This window comes from Myxine glutinosa, chromosome 8, assembly GCF_964187855.1.
Source record: "Myxine glutinosa chromosome 8, kmMyxGlut1.1, whole genome shotgun sequence".
Lineage (NCBI taxonomy): Eukaryota > Metazoa > Chordata > Myxini > Myxiniformes > Myxinidae > Myxine > Myxine glutinosa.
This window is the reverse complement of record NC_136268.1, coordinates 30,078,203-30,095,085: the sequence shown is the minus strand read 5'-3', so window position 1 is coordinate 30,095,085 and position 16,883 is coordinate 30,078,203. Positions and strand designations below refer to the sequence as shown.

General features: G+C 48.7%; 1 protein-coding gene across 1 annotated transcript in view; it reads left to right on the top strand.

The window, feature by feature from the left end:
• LOC144893248 (collagen alpha-1(XXI) chain-like) overlaps positions 1–16,883 on the top strand; it is a 109,076-nt gene that overhangs the window by 8,277 nt on the left and 83,916 nt on the right. The gene's annotated exons all lie outside the window — the stretch shown is intronic.

The window sequence follows — 16,883 nt, the reverse complement described above, 5'->3', positions numbered from 1 at the left end:
ACCACCATCTCTTATCTTCCCCCATCCAAAACCTTGATCTTTTCTACCCCCGCTAATTCACCCCAGATCCACCTTGTTTGAAATTCCAACTTCTTTCCTGGAAGTCCTGGCAGTGTCCATATGTTTTATACCTCTCCCACCGCCCCCTTCCCATGCCCCCCCCCCCCCCAAAGCCATCGCCCTCTCTCAGATCTCTCGATGTCTCCATGTCTCTCGGTCCCTGCTCTCAAATGTTGTGTTTGTGTCCTTCCCCCTCTCTCCCCATCTTGTCTACCGCTCCCGATGTTATATGTTTTATGTGTCGGTTTGTCTTTCTGTGTGATTAATGTTCGCTCTTTCACGAGCCTCGATCTTGTATACAAAAAAAAAAAAAAAAAAAAAAAAATGAGCGGAGCAAAGAAAAGAAAGTCTGAGCAGTAATAATGCACACATGGTGGAGTAAATCCACAAGGCCAGAAACCCCTCCCTCCACACCTCTCCTGTATACACAATGCACTTGACTGACCCCTTTCCTTCTCCTTGTATGAAGTGCTTACTTTGTCTTCACAATTTAATCTACTTATTATCCCTGTGCTTTTTGAAATGGGGATATTGTAATCGGTTCTGTCTGTCTGTCCGGCCATCTGTCCGTCACGCTATCTCCTCCTAAACAGTTGTGCAGAGATTCACCAACCTTGGTAGTTATGATCGTCACATGGCACAAAGGTGTAAGAGCAGTATCATTTTTGGCCATGCCATGCTGCTGTGGTGGGGTGAAAAGGTCATGTACCAAAAAATGCCATTATGTGCATATTTAAAATAAAACGTTATATATACAACAAACATTGGGAGATGCATGAAATATGCAACGATTTTTGGGATTTGACCCCTGGGTTCATGCTTCAGGGTGTGGGGACTTGGGGTCACAGGGGTCAAAGTGAAAAAAAATTCTAACTCAAAATTTGATATAGGGTCAATCCTGGTGAAACCTTTTGCCATATTTCAACTTTGATCTAGATGGGAAGCATGGGGATTTGCGATGGTGCGCTATCAACTTTGATCTAGAATGGAAGCATGTACATTTGCAATGGCGCGGCATCAACTTTGATCTAGATGGGAAGCGAGTAGATTTGTGATGGTGCACCATCAACTTTGATCTAGATGGGAAGCATGTACATTTGCGATGGCGCCATGAACTTTGATCTAGATTGGAAGCATATAGATTTGCGATGGCATGCCATCAACTATGATCTAGATGGGAAACATGTGGATCTGCGATGGTGTGCTATCAACTTTGATCTAGAATGGAAGCATGTAGATTTGCGATGGCGCGGCATCAACTATGATCTAGATGGAAAACGTGGATTTGCGATGGCACGCCATCAACTTTGATCGAGATGAGAAGCATGTAGATTTGCGATGGCGCGGCATCAACTTTGATTTAGGTGGGAAACATGTGGATCTGTGATGGCGCGCCATCAACTTTGATCGAGATGAGAAGCATGTGGATTTGCGATGGCACGCCATCAACTTTGATTTAGGTGGGAAGCGTGTAGATTTGCGATCGCGCGCCATCAACTTTGATCCAGATGGGAAGCATGGGGATTTGCGATGGTGCACCATCAACTTTGATCTAGATGGGAAGCGTGTAGATTTGCGATGGCGTGCCATCAACTTTGATCCAGATGGGAAGCGTGGGGATTTGCGATAGTGCCTCATCAACTTTGATTTAGGTGGGAAGCGTGGGTATCTGTGATGGTTTGCCATCAACTTTGCTCAAATATGTCATTGAAATGGTGGAGATAGAGTAAATTAAAACTAATATCAACTTTCCATCAAACTAATGTCAGAGCATTTTCTCTAATTATTAAAGCTTACTTTAAAACTGATAATATATGTTCTGATAACAGAGTAGAAAATGCCCTATTCAATCTATCCTTCGCTTTTGGCCATCTTCACTCTGAATGTAAATCAAAACACATCACTCCTGTCCACAAGAAGGGGACAAAAACCGACCTTAAAACTAGAGGCTAGAGAGTTTGCTTCCAATTACATGCAAAATCCTGGAATCCATCATTCCTTCTGATGTCGTCATTTCTGTTTTCAAACAACCTGATCTCCGAACGTCAGTTTAGTTTCTGGCCCAGTCACTCAACTCTGGATGTGCTTCTGCTCTTTCGGCAATGGTCCGAGGTCGTCGATCCAAAACAAGAGGTTAGGCCATTTCCCTAAACATACTTTGGGCATTTGACGCAGCCTGGTATCCTGCCTCGCTTGCCAAACTCTGCCTGTGGCAAAGAAGGTCACTTTCATTTGTGGATTTCTGACTTCCTCTACTCACGTAGTCAACGTGTTGCCATCAACGGAACCCTCTTTTCCCCTCTCCCAGTTGAGGCTAGAGTTCCCCAAGGCAGTTTTGGGCCCAGCCTTGTTCCTCATCCAATTTAAGATCTCTCCATTGCTCTGGAAGACCCTCTCTTCCTTTTTGCAGCTGACTCCACATTGTTTCATGCAGACGGTGGCTGTCTCTCTGCTGATCTGGAAATTATTGATTAGAATCTGGTCTTATAAATATTGTTTTTACAATATTTTACAAGACATATTGGTCTTATAAAATACATGCCCTTCAATCCTGGTACATCTCAGTCTCACTCTATCACTTTGTAACGATTGTCAAATGAACCCCCTATCCATTTCCTTGATCATCCACTGGAAGGGGTTCAGTTTCTTGAACGTCTAGGCCTCACCATCAGCCATGACCTTTCCTGTACCGACAGATTGTGCATCCTCAATCGTTCCAAGTGATCCCTTGGAGAACCAAAACTACTCACAGCTGACAAAGGCATTGTCCATACATTAATGGAGCATGACTTTCCACTATGGCTGATGCCTCCACTGGATTATGTGTAATCCGAAGCTCTCAACATTATTGGAATCTCCCATGACGATGGCGAAACAATTTTTGCTCTCACATCGCAGGAAGGTCGATGGCATAAATGCTTACTCCCACCTCACCTGAGGTCTCTGAACCATCTGACCCTTCCCAGCTCATCCAAAATAACGCATTCTTCCAGTTACCCCTTCTGATTAAACTCCCCAAATCACCACTTGTCAAACTGTCCACCTTCATTCCTTTGTTCCTCTTTTCACTTGTTTATGGTACAGTCATAACTTTCCATTGGTTCAATCGCACTCTTTTATCCAGGGCTGCAAGCAAGTGCTCTACAATCACCCAGTAACACTACCTGTGATCTTTTCTACCCATATTAACCCTACGTAAACGAATCCTATTTTTTTTGCTTTTTGCCTATTTGTTCATTACCGTGCTTGTTGTGTCCATCTGTGGCCACACTGTCTGTCCCCTCGCTCTTCCATGAGCCGAACTTTTTGTGTACGAAAAAAACCCCAAGAATATTACACAAAACATTGTTTTGTTGTGTAGGTAACAGGTAGACCCACTTTTGCAAGAAATAAAAAGAAAAAGTAAGGATGCCAAATCCAAAGCCTTTTCATCTGGTTCGATTCTCTCATTAAAACTTTGTTGAGGAATGAAAAGTTCCCCAATAGTGTTTTGTAGGTTGTGAACAGCCTGGCCTTATGAAACCTTGAAATGATGTGGCTCAACGCTACCAATTGCTTCCAGCCTCAGTGGCGTAATGGCTAAAGCGTCTGCTCTGAGTCTGGGAGTTGGCGGTACCGAACCCCGGTACGGCGGTACGGTCATTGGTACAAAGTCATACTAAAGACCTTAAAAATGGTACGTGCTGCTTCCTTGCTCGACACTAGGATAGCATTTAAATAGGATAGAGCACGGACAAACAACCATAGGTTGGTAATAGTAATGCTGGCTTTGATGGGCCTGATATAATAAAACTCCTGCATCGAAACTCCTTGTAAGGGAACTCATATTATTATTATTATTATTATTATTATTATTATTATTATTATTGTTCGTTAAATTCGACAACAAAGCTGTTTTTTCTGCTTCAACTTATAAGTAACTAATCAGATTGTGAGTATAATAAAACTGGAATAAAGGAATGTATTTTATAAGAACGATTGATGCTGTGTTGTAGGGCAGTGCATATTTTAACCAAGTAAATTGTATAATCTACCATATAAAAAACAATGTCAGTTTACGTGTGTTTGTGTGTTTGTACAGATGTCTGTCCCCCTCTTAAGGGTAGGTTTTAAAGTCCAATCTTTTAACATGAATGTGTTCACTACGGTCTTTTTTTGAGGATAAAAAAACGCAAAAGCATTTTCCATAAAAGATTAATTACATCGCTTCTCTTGGAATTGCAGACGGTGGCTTGCAAACCGAGCCTCAACGGCGGTGTATAGAAAGCGTTTAAAAATAATAATAAATACAAGGCGCAGGGAAGTGAAATTCGCTTCACATGATGTGTAACACACTCAGAGTAAAATGGGTGTTCATTTACATCCGTAGGAAGTCTAATAAATAAAGATATAAGCACACCTGACACTAGGCCGAGGCTTCAGACTTCGGCACGCTTATGAGGCTGCGCCGTCTAATAAACTGTTCCAACTCGCCATTTTTGACGTCATGGCTTTTTATTAGTTCATATATAATATTGTAATGCTGTTTTTCCTGTAGTATAATAAAGTACTGTATTCTTCCTTCGTATGCAGCACAAGGCTGCGGGGTACCCTCATTGGCCGAAGATGTGGCTGTGCCGCTAATGCAATGTCCTCTGCTGGCTAATGCAGGAATTTGTCATTTGTTCATGGTGCCGGTGATAACTCGCTTACTCTTCACGAAGGACATGATGAGATATTTAACGCCCACCAACGAATGCTGGCAGAGGGGATACCCGTTTTACGTCAATCCGAGGGACGGCACACACATTGATGAATCACCCTGCCTGTGAAGCATCAAACTGACAGTTTATAGCTGGGTTGGGATTTGAACCTAGGCTAGACAGATTAGAGGCGAGTGTGCGTACCTAGGCCATCCTGTCAGCCCTTATAATACGGTAATGAAATAAAATAGCTCCGAGTGGGCTGACGGCCATCTCTTGAGTTTGGGGTCAGTCAAGTGCACCCTGGGAGGCCCCCAAATCTAAAATCGAAAAATCCAAGACCAGGTGATCCTGAGTAAAACGTAAAGTAAACGATTACGTAAAGGACGATTGAGTAAAAGGGCTCTATTGGGTTTCAGAGCAATCGGTTGGTAAATAAGGGACGAGTACGGATCCGAAGTTTCAGGGAGTAACCTCCACTGGGAGCCCCCATGATCCGAAATCGAAAAGTCGAAGCCAGAGTGATTGTGCGGGCCACTCTCTTGTATTGATGTGTCAAGTTTCAGAACAATCAGCCCGGTATAAGGGAGGAGTAACAAAAATAGCAAAAAGTTAACGGATGGATGGACGGACAGACATCTGGACATCATGACTCCTTTTATAAGGTCATCTCTTTGAGATTACATGACCTTGTAGCGGCTACCGCTGGGTTTTCACAATCGCCTTGCACCTATCAAGGACGCGGAGCGATCACCATGCCGGGCTCGTCCAGGACGCCCGGGCAGGCCCGCGCTCAACTTGCCAGGCCTCGGTCGGGACGCCCGGGCATGCCCGGGCATGCTCGCCCTCAACTTGCCAGGCCGCAGCCAGGACGCTGGGCCACGCCCCCTCTCGCCTTTCCTGGGCAAACGCTCCGGGATAATATGTATATATATTGCTGCCCGATAAACGGGCTTTTCAGAGTGCCTGAGTGTTTGGTTTGATTAAAGCAACTCGGATGAATTCCAGCTTTTTGTCGCGTCCATTCTTCCGATCGACGTGGGAGCCCCAGCTCCTTCATTGGTGACCTACCGACATGGACACGGCAGTCGCCCTTAAACTGCCCACCTTCTGGGAGGCTCACGCGGCGGTTTGGTTTGCACAGGCGGATTCCCTGTTCGCCCTGCGAGGCATCACGGCCGACGACACCCGCTTCCACCATGTGGTAGCAGCGCTCGGTTCGGCCACCGCGGCCCGCGCCCTGAGCCTCCTCGAGAGCCCGCCAGCCGCTGACAAATACGGCGCGATTAAGAAGCTTCTCCTCGACGCTTTCGCCCTCCCATCGGCGGAACGCGCACGGCGCCTGCTCGACCTGCCCAAGCTCGGCGACACGCGCCCTTCCGAGCGAATGGACTACATGCTTTCACTGCTCGGCGAGCACTCTCCGGCATTCCTGTTCCGGGAGCTGTTCCTCCGTCAGCTGCCTAACCCGGTACGCCTCGCCCTGGCAAGCACGACGATCACAGATCCCCGGGCCCTTGCCAGAGAAGCCGACAAGATCTCCGCCGCAGGACAGCGCATCGCAGCGGCGACATGGGACCCACCGCCGTCCGACGCAACACCCATGGCGCCCGAGCACCCGGCACGGTCGACGACCGAACTGCCGACACAATTGGCGGCCGCTACACCGAGCCGACCACCTCCAGCACGACGACCGGGGCCTCCACCTGACCAAGCGTGGTGTTACTATCATGCCAGGTTCGGACAGAAGGCCCGGACATGCCGACCCCCGTGCACCTTCGGCAGGCCGGGAAACGGCCGGGCCGGCGTTCATTACCAGCCATGAGCGCCGGCCACACGGGCAACTTACTGTTCATCACGGATAAAGCGTCCGGACGGCGCTTCCTGTGCGACACCGGCGCCCAACTGAGCGTCATACCCGCCTCTGACCAGGACAGGCAATCCGCGGTTTGCGGCCCCTCCTTGGTTGCGGCCAACGGATCGACCATCCGCACCTTCGGCCCGCGCAACGTCACCCTCTGCTTCGGCGGCCAACGCTTTGCTTGGACGTTTGTAACCGCAAACGTGCCCATGGCTCTGCTAGGCGCCGACTTCCTCTGCGCACACGGACTGCTGGTGGACGTCCAACGGCGTCGTTTAATCAACGCCGAAACCTTCAGCTCCCTGGTATGCACATTGAGCAGCTCCGCGCCGACCGAGCTGGCATGCGCCGTCCCGGTGGCGAACGAGTTTGCTCGCCTGCTCACGGAGTTCCCGGCCCTCACGCGGCCGACGTTTTCGGCCGTCGCAGTACGGCATGGGATCGAGCACCACATACCAACCACGGGCCCGCCGGTCTACGCCAGGGCCCGCCGCCTCGACCCAGCCAAGCTTGCCGTGGCGAAGGCCGAATTCGACGCGTTGGAGCACCTCGGCATCGTGCGGCGCTCCGATAGCGCGTGGGCCTCGCCACTGCACATCGTGCCAAAGCCGGGGGGTGGATGGCGCCCGTGTGGCGACTACCGCCGTCTCAATGACGCTACCACCCCCGACAGGTACCCGATCCCGCATATCCAAGACTTCTCCGCCCGTCTGGCGGGACGGGTCATTTTTTCGAAAATTGATCTCATACGGGGATATCACCAGGTACCTGTCAGGGCGGCCGACGTCCCTAAAACGGCAGTCATCACGCCGTTCGGCTTATTCGAATTCTTGCGGATGCCGTTTGGTCTCAAGAACGCGGCTCAGGCGTTCCAGCGCTTGATGGACGGCGTGCTGCGTGACCTGCCGTTCCTTTTCGTTTACCTGGACGACATCCTCGTCGCCGGCACGTCCCGGGCCGAGCACCTCCTCCACCTCCGAACACTGTTCGGGCGCCTCAGCGAGCATGGCCTCATCGTCAACCCGGCCAAATGCCACTTCGGCACGACGGCCGTTGATTTTTTGGGCCACCACATCACCAAGAACGGGGCCGTGCCGCTGCCAACCAAGGTCGAGGCCATCACCACGTTCCCGCGTCCCCGCACCATAAAGGCCCTGCAGGAATTCCTGGGAATGGTGAATTTTTATCACCGCTTTGTGCCCCGCGCTGCTCAACTCATGCTGCCCCTCTACGAAGCCCTCCGGGGCAAGCCGGCCAAGCACGACATCGCCTGGTCCGCAGCAATGGATGCGGCCTTCCAAAGCTCAAAGCGGGCCCTCGCCGACGCAACACTGCTCGCTCACCCGGTGCTCAACGCTCCCATCGCCCTCACCACGGATGCCTCCGACTACGCGGTGGGCGCCGTACATGAGCAATGGGTGAACGGGGTTTGGCAGCCACTCGCTTTTTTCAGCCGGCAGCTCCGGCCGAACGAGCTCAAATACAGCACGTTTGACCGGGAGCTCCTCGGTCTACACCTGGCCGTCCGCCATTTCCGCCACCTCCTGGAGGGCCGACCTTTCACGGCGTTCGTCGACCACAAGCCGTTGGTTTACGCCATGGCCAAGGTCACGGAGCTGTGGTCGGCCCGCCAACAGCGCCACCTCTCCGCCGTGTCGGAGTTTACCACGGACATCCGGCACGTCGCCGGCAAAAACAACGCCGTGGCCGACTGTCTTTCCCGGGCCAGCGCGAACGCGGTCCACCTGGGCGTGGACTTTGCGCTTATGGCGGCGGACCAAACCACCGACACCACGGTGCAAGCCCTCCGGGCGGCGGACACGGGCCTCCGCCTGGCCGACATCCCCTTCGCGGACACTGTCCTGCTCTGCGACGTCTCCCAAGGCCAGCCTCGCCCCATCGTGCCCGTCACCTGGCAACGCCGCATCTTCGCCTCCCTCCACGGCCTTTCCCACCCGGGCCGGAAAGCTTCCCAGAAGCTGGTGTCGGCGCAATTCGTCTGGCACGGCGTTCGTCGGGACGTCCGCGATTGGACCAGCACCTGCACGGCCTGCCAACGGGCCAAGGTCCACCGACACACCTAGGCCCCGCTGGCACCTTTCACCGTGCCCGAACGACGTTTCGACCACGTCAACGTGGATCTGGTGGGCCCCCTCCCCCCGTCACGGGGGTTCACACACCTGCTCACCATGGTGGACAGGACCACCAGGTGGCCGGAGGCCGTTCCCCTCGTCTCCACCACCACCGCTGACGTGGCGCAGGCTTTCATCGCCACCTGGGTCGCCCGCTTCGGCGCACCGGCGGACATCTCGTCAGACCGCGGACCACAGTTCACCTCCGAGCTGTGGGGCGCGGTCGCCCGCAACCTGGGGGTCAAGCTCCACCGTACTACGGCCTACCACCCCCAAGCAAACGGGTTGTGCGAGCGATTCCACCGCTCCATGAAGGCCGCGCTCATGGCCGGCCTTCAAGACGGCGGTTGGGCCGACCGGCTGCCGTGGGTCCTTTTGGGCCTCCGCACGGCCCCCAAGGAGGACCTCCAGGCATCCACCGCCGAGCTTGTCTATGGCCAGGCGCTACGCGTCCCGGGCGAATTCGTGCCCGACGCTACCAGTCCCTGGTCCGCAGCTCACCAGCGCTCGGACCTCCAGGAGGCCGCCCGACGGTTTGCCCCCGTGCCAACATCCCACCACGGTGACCCCCAGTCCTACGTCCCCCCAGCACTTCGCACAGTGGAGTATGTTTTTGTGCGTCACGACGCACATCGGGGGCCACTCCGGCCGCCGTACGACGGGCCCTTCCGGGTGCTGCGACGGGACGACAAGTCGTTCGTCATCGACATCGGCGGCAGGTCGGACCGGATTGCGGTGGACCGCCTCAAGCCGGCGCACGTGGACGTCGACCACCCACCACGGGTGGCCCTTCCGCCGCGGCGAGGCCGCCCCCCGTCCACGGTGCCCCCCACTCGACCGCCCACCACCACACCGGACCCCCTCCCACGACCCGCCAGGGGTCGCTTCGGCCGGGTCATCAGGACCCCCCTCAAATTGACCCTGCCGGTGCAAGTCGATTCTGGGGGGACGTGTGTAGCGGCTACCGCTGGGTTTTCACAATCGCCTTGCACCTATCAAGGACGCGGAGCGATCACCATGCCGGGCTCGTCCAGGACGCCCGGGCAGGCCCGCGCTCAACTTGCCAGGCCTCGGTCGGGACGCCCGGGCATGCCCGGGCAGGCTCGCCCTCAACTTGCCAGGCCGCAGCCATGACGCTGGGCCACGCCCCCTCTCGCCTTTCCTGGGCAAACGCTCCGGGATAATATGTATATATATTGCTGCCCGATAAACGGGCTTTTCAGAGTGCCTGAGTGTTTGGTTTGATTAAAGCAACTCGGATGAATTCCAGCTTTTTGTCGCGTCCATTCTTCCGATCGACGTGGGAGCCCCAGCTCCTTCAACCTAATAATAGTTTTCTCAAAAGTGTGGTTGGTGATTCACCGCTTCTACAGCATGGCTTAGCAGAGAGAAAACGTCCAAAGTGTGTGGGAACAAATAAGCCTGCAGAGACCAAACTTGAATTGGGCTCACAAGCTGAGCGATTATTTATACTCAAACTTTGGATGCAGCAACCTTTAAGTGTCAGGAAAGAATGCTCTGATTGTGTATTTAGAGTCGAAACCATTACATTTGTTTATGGTTCGCAGAACAAGCTTGTTTGAGAAGTTACTTTTTGTTGATTAGGTTATTGTATTTTCCGAACTGTTCATGTTTTCGCAGAAAGAATACAGTGGGGTTATTACGTTGGTCTATACTCTATAGTGTTGCAGCCTTCAGTCGGAGCTTTCATGGGTAAAACTGTGTATGAATTCACTAATTCACTTCCTGCAACTTAAAAGAAAGTCCACATTGTACATCGGTCTTTTTCCTCACGTCGTGACCTCTCTAAGAGACTTATTCTTCAAAAACAATGCTCGATTAACATCCCTCGCTTTCTTTGGCTTGTACATAATGGACAGTTAGATGAGCCATGTGATGTCTGCATGACATTACTACATGACCTTTATGTTTGTTATACATTAGGAATGGAGACAATACACCCCCTGTAATATGCATAAAACAAGGGATGGAAGTTTGTTTTTTGCCAAGAGACTATACAGCTGATTAGTCTTCTGTACCAAAGTAGCTCAGTCAGCATCGGCCATTGCAAGGTAGCTCCTGGTTCCGAGGAAAACTCCTTGCACTTTCCATCCAAGGACATTCTGTATTGTAATTTATGTGTTGGTGAAGCAGTGTCGAATGAAGTGAGTATAATCTCTTGTTTCCCTTCCCCCCAATGCTTGTGTCTAACCCTATCCGTGTCTTAAGTTTTAACATTTTTTTACCATAACTCGACTAAGTTTTGTCCGATCCGAATGAAATTGCCCTCTCCAGATATCCTTGAGCAAGACGCATTTACGTTTCATTTACATCATACCCCTCCGAGTTAAAGGTCAAGCTCTTACACCCCTTGGAGTACTAAACCACCATTTAGGTTTTTTTCTGCCAATGTCTGAGGACTTTCAGAATGAAATTTTGCATCAATACAACAACACACAACAACAGGCATTTTAAGGCCATTTTCCCTGGTGGGGGTTAGCCTTGCGGGCCCCATGACAATCTTCTCCATTTTGCCCTATTTTCTGCATTTCCCCTTGTTTAATAACCCCCTTGCCCACAAATTTTGCATCACTAATGGGAATAAAAAGTATGTGGTTTTGAATCTCAAAGATCGCATGGACTTCCAAGATATCCTCACATAATAATAGTGGCCCTACTTTGTTGTTGTGCAACTGATATTTGATTCCGGTCCTTTATCTACTTTTTTCGGATTTTGCCCAGATTAATAAAAACTTGAATAATATTTGATCATAACATGAATAAAATATTTCTCCGATTTTGATGATGTTGAGTTGTATGGATTAGTACACCCACTCCCTTTGGAAGTGGGAGGAAAGGTTGTGTTATTATCCTCTCTGGGGTATATATATATATATATATATTACAGTAGATCTAGGTTTGGGTTCGTTAGTCTGTGCAGGACGTGATAAGCATATAATGCCTCAAGAGCGTCAGATTTCCTCCCTTTCAGTTTAGTGTTAAACAGCAGTCGTGAAGGTTTAAAAAGGTAATCAATCACGCGTTTTGTGGTTTACAAGATTTTTACTTCTGGTAGGGGTGTTCCCCCGAAACACCAGAATAAGCTATTTATACACATTAGCATGTTGTTTGTCCAAGGATGAGAAACCCCTTGGGGAGGTGGGATATTATTTGTATTAATATTGTTTTCTAATAACATTAATATTATGTTACTATTATTACTTTTGTTATTAGAAGCAGCCTTGGAAAAACGCCACAATTAGCTATCTATACACCTTAACATGGATTTTTCTCAAGGTGGAAAACCCCCTTGGGGAAGCAAGGTGACATTGGGTAGAAGGTAACTTACTGACAATGAAAGCAGTGGAACAAAATGTCGACAACGACGTAAGGTTGAACAAACAGGAAGAGTAGAGAGAAGAGGGAAGGAAGCAAAGCAACCTGCAAGTAAATGGGATGAGATAAGGTAAGGTTAATGAAGATATAAAATATCATGGGTAGGGATGAAGGATGAGCTGATGAGGGGGCACACTGTCAACTTGAAACCTTGGAGGAAAGAGTGGGATTGAAGAGTCTGAAGAAGGACCTTTCAGAAATGGAGGAAGAGAGGAACTAAGGAGTCGTGGTGATTGGTAAACCTGGAACCTGGAGGAACTGGGGAGGGACAGAGGGATTAAAGAACAACAATTAATTTATTTATTACATGTCCATTCCATGATGTGTCATGTTGTGGCAAGCACTGGCGCTGCTCAAAGTGTAACGTATTACTCTACGCATCTTTGAACAAGTGGATGTGATGTACACTATAATTCTTAAAGATTTATATTTGAGGTGCTGGTGAAGCCATAGTACACTATTAGCAAAAATATGATATAATTATATATATATAAATATATATATATATGTATATATATATATATATATATATATATATATATATATATATATATATATATATATATATATATATATATATGTATATATATATGTATATATATATGTATATATATATGTATATATATATGTATATATATATGTATATATATATATATATATATATATATATGTATATATATATGTATATATATATGTATATATATATGTATATATATATATATATGTATATATATATGTATATATATATATATATATATATATATGTATATATATATGTATATATATATATATATATATATATATATATATGTATATATATATGTATATATATATATATATATATATATGTATATATATATGTATATATATATATATATATATATATATATATATGTATATATATATGTATATATATATATATGTATATATATATGTATATATATATATATATATATATATATATATATATATATATATATATGTATATATATATATATATATATATATATATATATATGTATATATGTATATATATATATATATACAGTGGTACCTCGGCTTACGAGTTTAATCCGTTCCGTGACGGAGCTCGTAAGCCAAATCGCTCGTAAGTCAAAGCAAATTTTCCCATTCAAATGCATTGAAATGCTATTAATCCGTTCCAGCCTCAAAAAAAAAAACACCAATTTTTTTTGTTAGGTGCTTTTAAATAACAAAAATGTACTTTATAAATAACAAATAATGTATAAACAAGCACGACCTCGTATATACTGTACATAATACAAGAGAATGTAAAGAAATAAACTGGTTTTATTAAGCAGAGGAGAAGAGCATGCCAGGTGAGGTGTGCGTGTTGTCGACTTGGCGAGGCAGTACGATCGTACTCCTTCTACGATATGTACGATTTTGAAGCAGAAGGAGTCCATAAAGGCTATAACGCCAGCCAAGGGCGTTACGATTATTTCAAAGCTCCGGACCTCTATCCATGAAGATATGGAGAAGTTGTTGTTTGTGTGGTTGAAGGAGAAGCAGCTCGCAGGAGATACCGTGACCGAGAGCATCATGTGTTTGAAAAGATTGAAACTCGGATATCGAGCACGGACCACGAGGTGTTTTTTCTTTTTTCTTAATCTCGGTTTCAGTGAACTTTTGCTCTGTGCTCACGTGTACTGTACCTGTACCTGTAATGGTACGTCAGAGGATGGCACCTGTTGTCATCATATTAAGTGCAAGATGTTCTGCATCGTAAGTTGGTACACCGTGGTCTTTCGGCGGTGTTTAAGCCGGCCGTCTTGGCTTCTGTCACCATTGGCATTGAGTCTTTCGATGTAGGTAGGTCGTTGTGTGCCGGTGCCTTGGCCGAATTCCTTCATTGCTGCATTGTTAGCTCACCTGGTTTTTTATACCACATCTTTGGTTATCGGACCAGCGAATGACGTCATCTCCAAAGTATGGCTTATTCTCACTTGTCTTGGACGATCTTCTACTTCTAGCCTTCCACCGTGCATTTGGTGTCCACTGTACTTACTGTACAGTGCCTGGTAAAATTGATGTAATGGGTTTTTGACCGTCAACGCCATGAACCGTCATGAACCGTCATGAACCGTCAACGCCATGAACCGCTAACACTCAAAAGCCCATTTATCGCGCCTTATAAAGCAAAACGCAAACCGAAAGCCATGCCTCTCAAGCGAGGCGTGCTTCCGTGGTCACGTGATCCACAGGTGTAGCTCATTATACCCGCACGCGCGACACGCTTTGGCGGTCACGTGACCAGCCACTCTGGAGGCGGGGATCCCCGCCGATGACGTCACCGGCTGGAGCAAGGAGATTCCTCGCTCATGTATTTCGACGATTGCGTGTTTTATATCCAAGCAGAGATGCTTTCACGGCAAGATAACCACGTGACCGGAACCGGAAGCCACAACCGGAAAATTCAAAAAAATAAATTTTTTGAGCTCGTACATCGGATCTCGGCTCGTATCCCAAAGCAACAAACCGCCCGAGCGACGGCTCGTATCCCGAAAAACTCGTACGTTGGGGCACTCGTAAGCCGAGGTACCACTGTATAAATATATATATATATATATATATATATATATATATATATATATACTGAAACGCAAAATAAACTTACCACCTTTGAAACCTTTAAATATCAACAATAACACTGCGTGTAGTAAATGTGTGAACTTATTTGTGGACAATAGTGTCCTCACTGTCAGACAAAACGGTCACGGATGGTCACTTGAACCTTCAATGGTCACTTCATAGCACAGCTGTTGAACAGCCGTTTTGACTGTCAGTGATTAGCCAAGGGGTACGGGATGATTTTAATGAGCTGCACGTGATGTCTTGATATTGGCTTTAAAAAGGCCAGTGCAAAATGGGCATTTCAATCAACATGCCACGATTGTCAAGGGATCAACGGCAGCGTGCCCTGGGCATGCTGCAAGGTGGACTGAGCTACCGTGAGGTGGCACGTCGCCTTGGCTGTTCACACCAGACGATATCGGCCCTGGTGGACAGAGACACCCTCCACAACTCTGCAGTTGACAGACCTCGATCAGGGAGGCCAAGAGTCACCACTGCAGGGCAGGACAGGCAGATGGTCCGAAGTCACCTGCGGGATCGATTCCGTCCAGCATCCCGCACTGCGGCAGAAACTCTGGGGCGTGCAAACCCACGGATCTCCAATGATACTGCACGAAGACGACTGCATGACTATGGTCTGACTGCCAGAAGACTATACAGAGGCCCCGTGATGACGGCTGCCCATCGCCGCAACCGACAGAGATGGTGCCAGCAGCATCAGCGGTGGACCTTGGCGCAGTGGAACGAGGTCGCTTTCAGCGATGAGTCAAGGTTCTGTGTGGACAGTCCTGATGGGCGTGAGCGTGTCTGGAGAAGAACTGGCGAGCGATATGCCGATTGTTGCGTGCGTCAATCCAACAGGTGGGGTGGCCCAAGTGTGATGGTGTGGGCCGCCATATCAGGCCGGTACAGGACGCCACTGGTGGTTGTGGATGGGAATCTTAACGCCCAGCGGTATGTGGATAACATCCTGCGACCTCATCTGCTGCCATTCCTGCTAGACCACCCAGAACTGAGAACCTTTCAGCATGACAACGCTCGTCCCCATGCTGCTCGCTTTACCACTGCATTTCTCCAAGGCGAGAACATCAACACCATGCAGTGGCCTGCGCTCTCCCCTGACCTGAATCCCATAGAGCACCTGTGGGATGAGCTTGGGAGATGCGTAGTTGGCAGGGCCAGGACACGGGCAGAGCTGCTTCAGACATTGAGGACTGAGTGGGACAGAATCCAGCAGCAATCCATCCAAAGACTGGTAGGCAGTATACGCCGACGATGCACTGCCTGTATCCAAAACAATGGTGGCCACACACGCTATGGAAAGGGGACTGACATTGCACCCTGTGCTGTTCTGTACTGTAGAACAAACTGATGAGATGGTGTATCTTGGTCAAAAACTTGACATGTCATCAATAAAATGCCAATGTTTCAATTAGCAATTGTTGGTTTGTTTTATTTTGAACTGTTACAACTTTATTACATTTCAAACAAGTGGTAAGTTTATTTTGCGTTTCAGTATATTGTTACAGACGCGGTGGTGGATGTTGGTTCACCGAGCGGTTTGGTATGACCGCGCCTGCACAAGTTACCCGATTATACTCGAACGTTGCCGAGTCGCGCTACGCTAGGTCAATGAAGGAAAAGGACACAACGGCTGGGATTCAAATGACACGACACCAAGGGTTCAGTTCTCAAGACCTCCGGAGGAGGTTATATTAGGGCGGAAGGTTAGATTACAGGAATGAGAGGGACAGCATAGAAAGACAGGCACTTAGACACACTCTTATAATAGCCCCAACAGACGACAGATAAACAGGACAAAAACTGACTCACACGGGGATTGATGGCAAGGAAAGGCAGAATCGATGGCTCCAGGTGCACCTGGGCTCAGGGCAGGATCGACCCGGTCCGGTCTAGAGATGCGGGGAGGTCGCAGCGCTCGGATGTGGTGATTGTCTTCTCAAGCTGGGGGCGCATCTCTCCTCACATCCGGTAAGTCGCCGCGTATATCCGGCGGGGAGTGACACGCCCTCGGCTCGTTAGCTCCGCCCCAGATGGAATCGGCCCGTTGCTTCTCATTGGGTGCGTGCGGGGGGGTTACCGGCTCCGCCCTTGACGAGGGGCCGACAGGCAGCCCCTTCTTGGTAACCCCGTCGG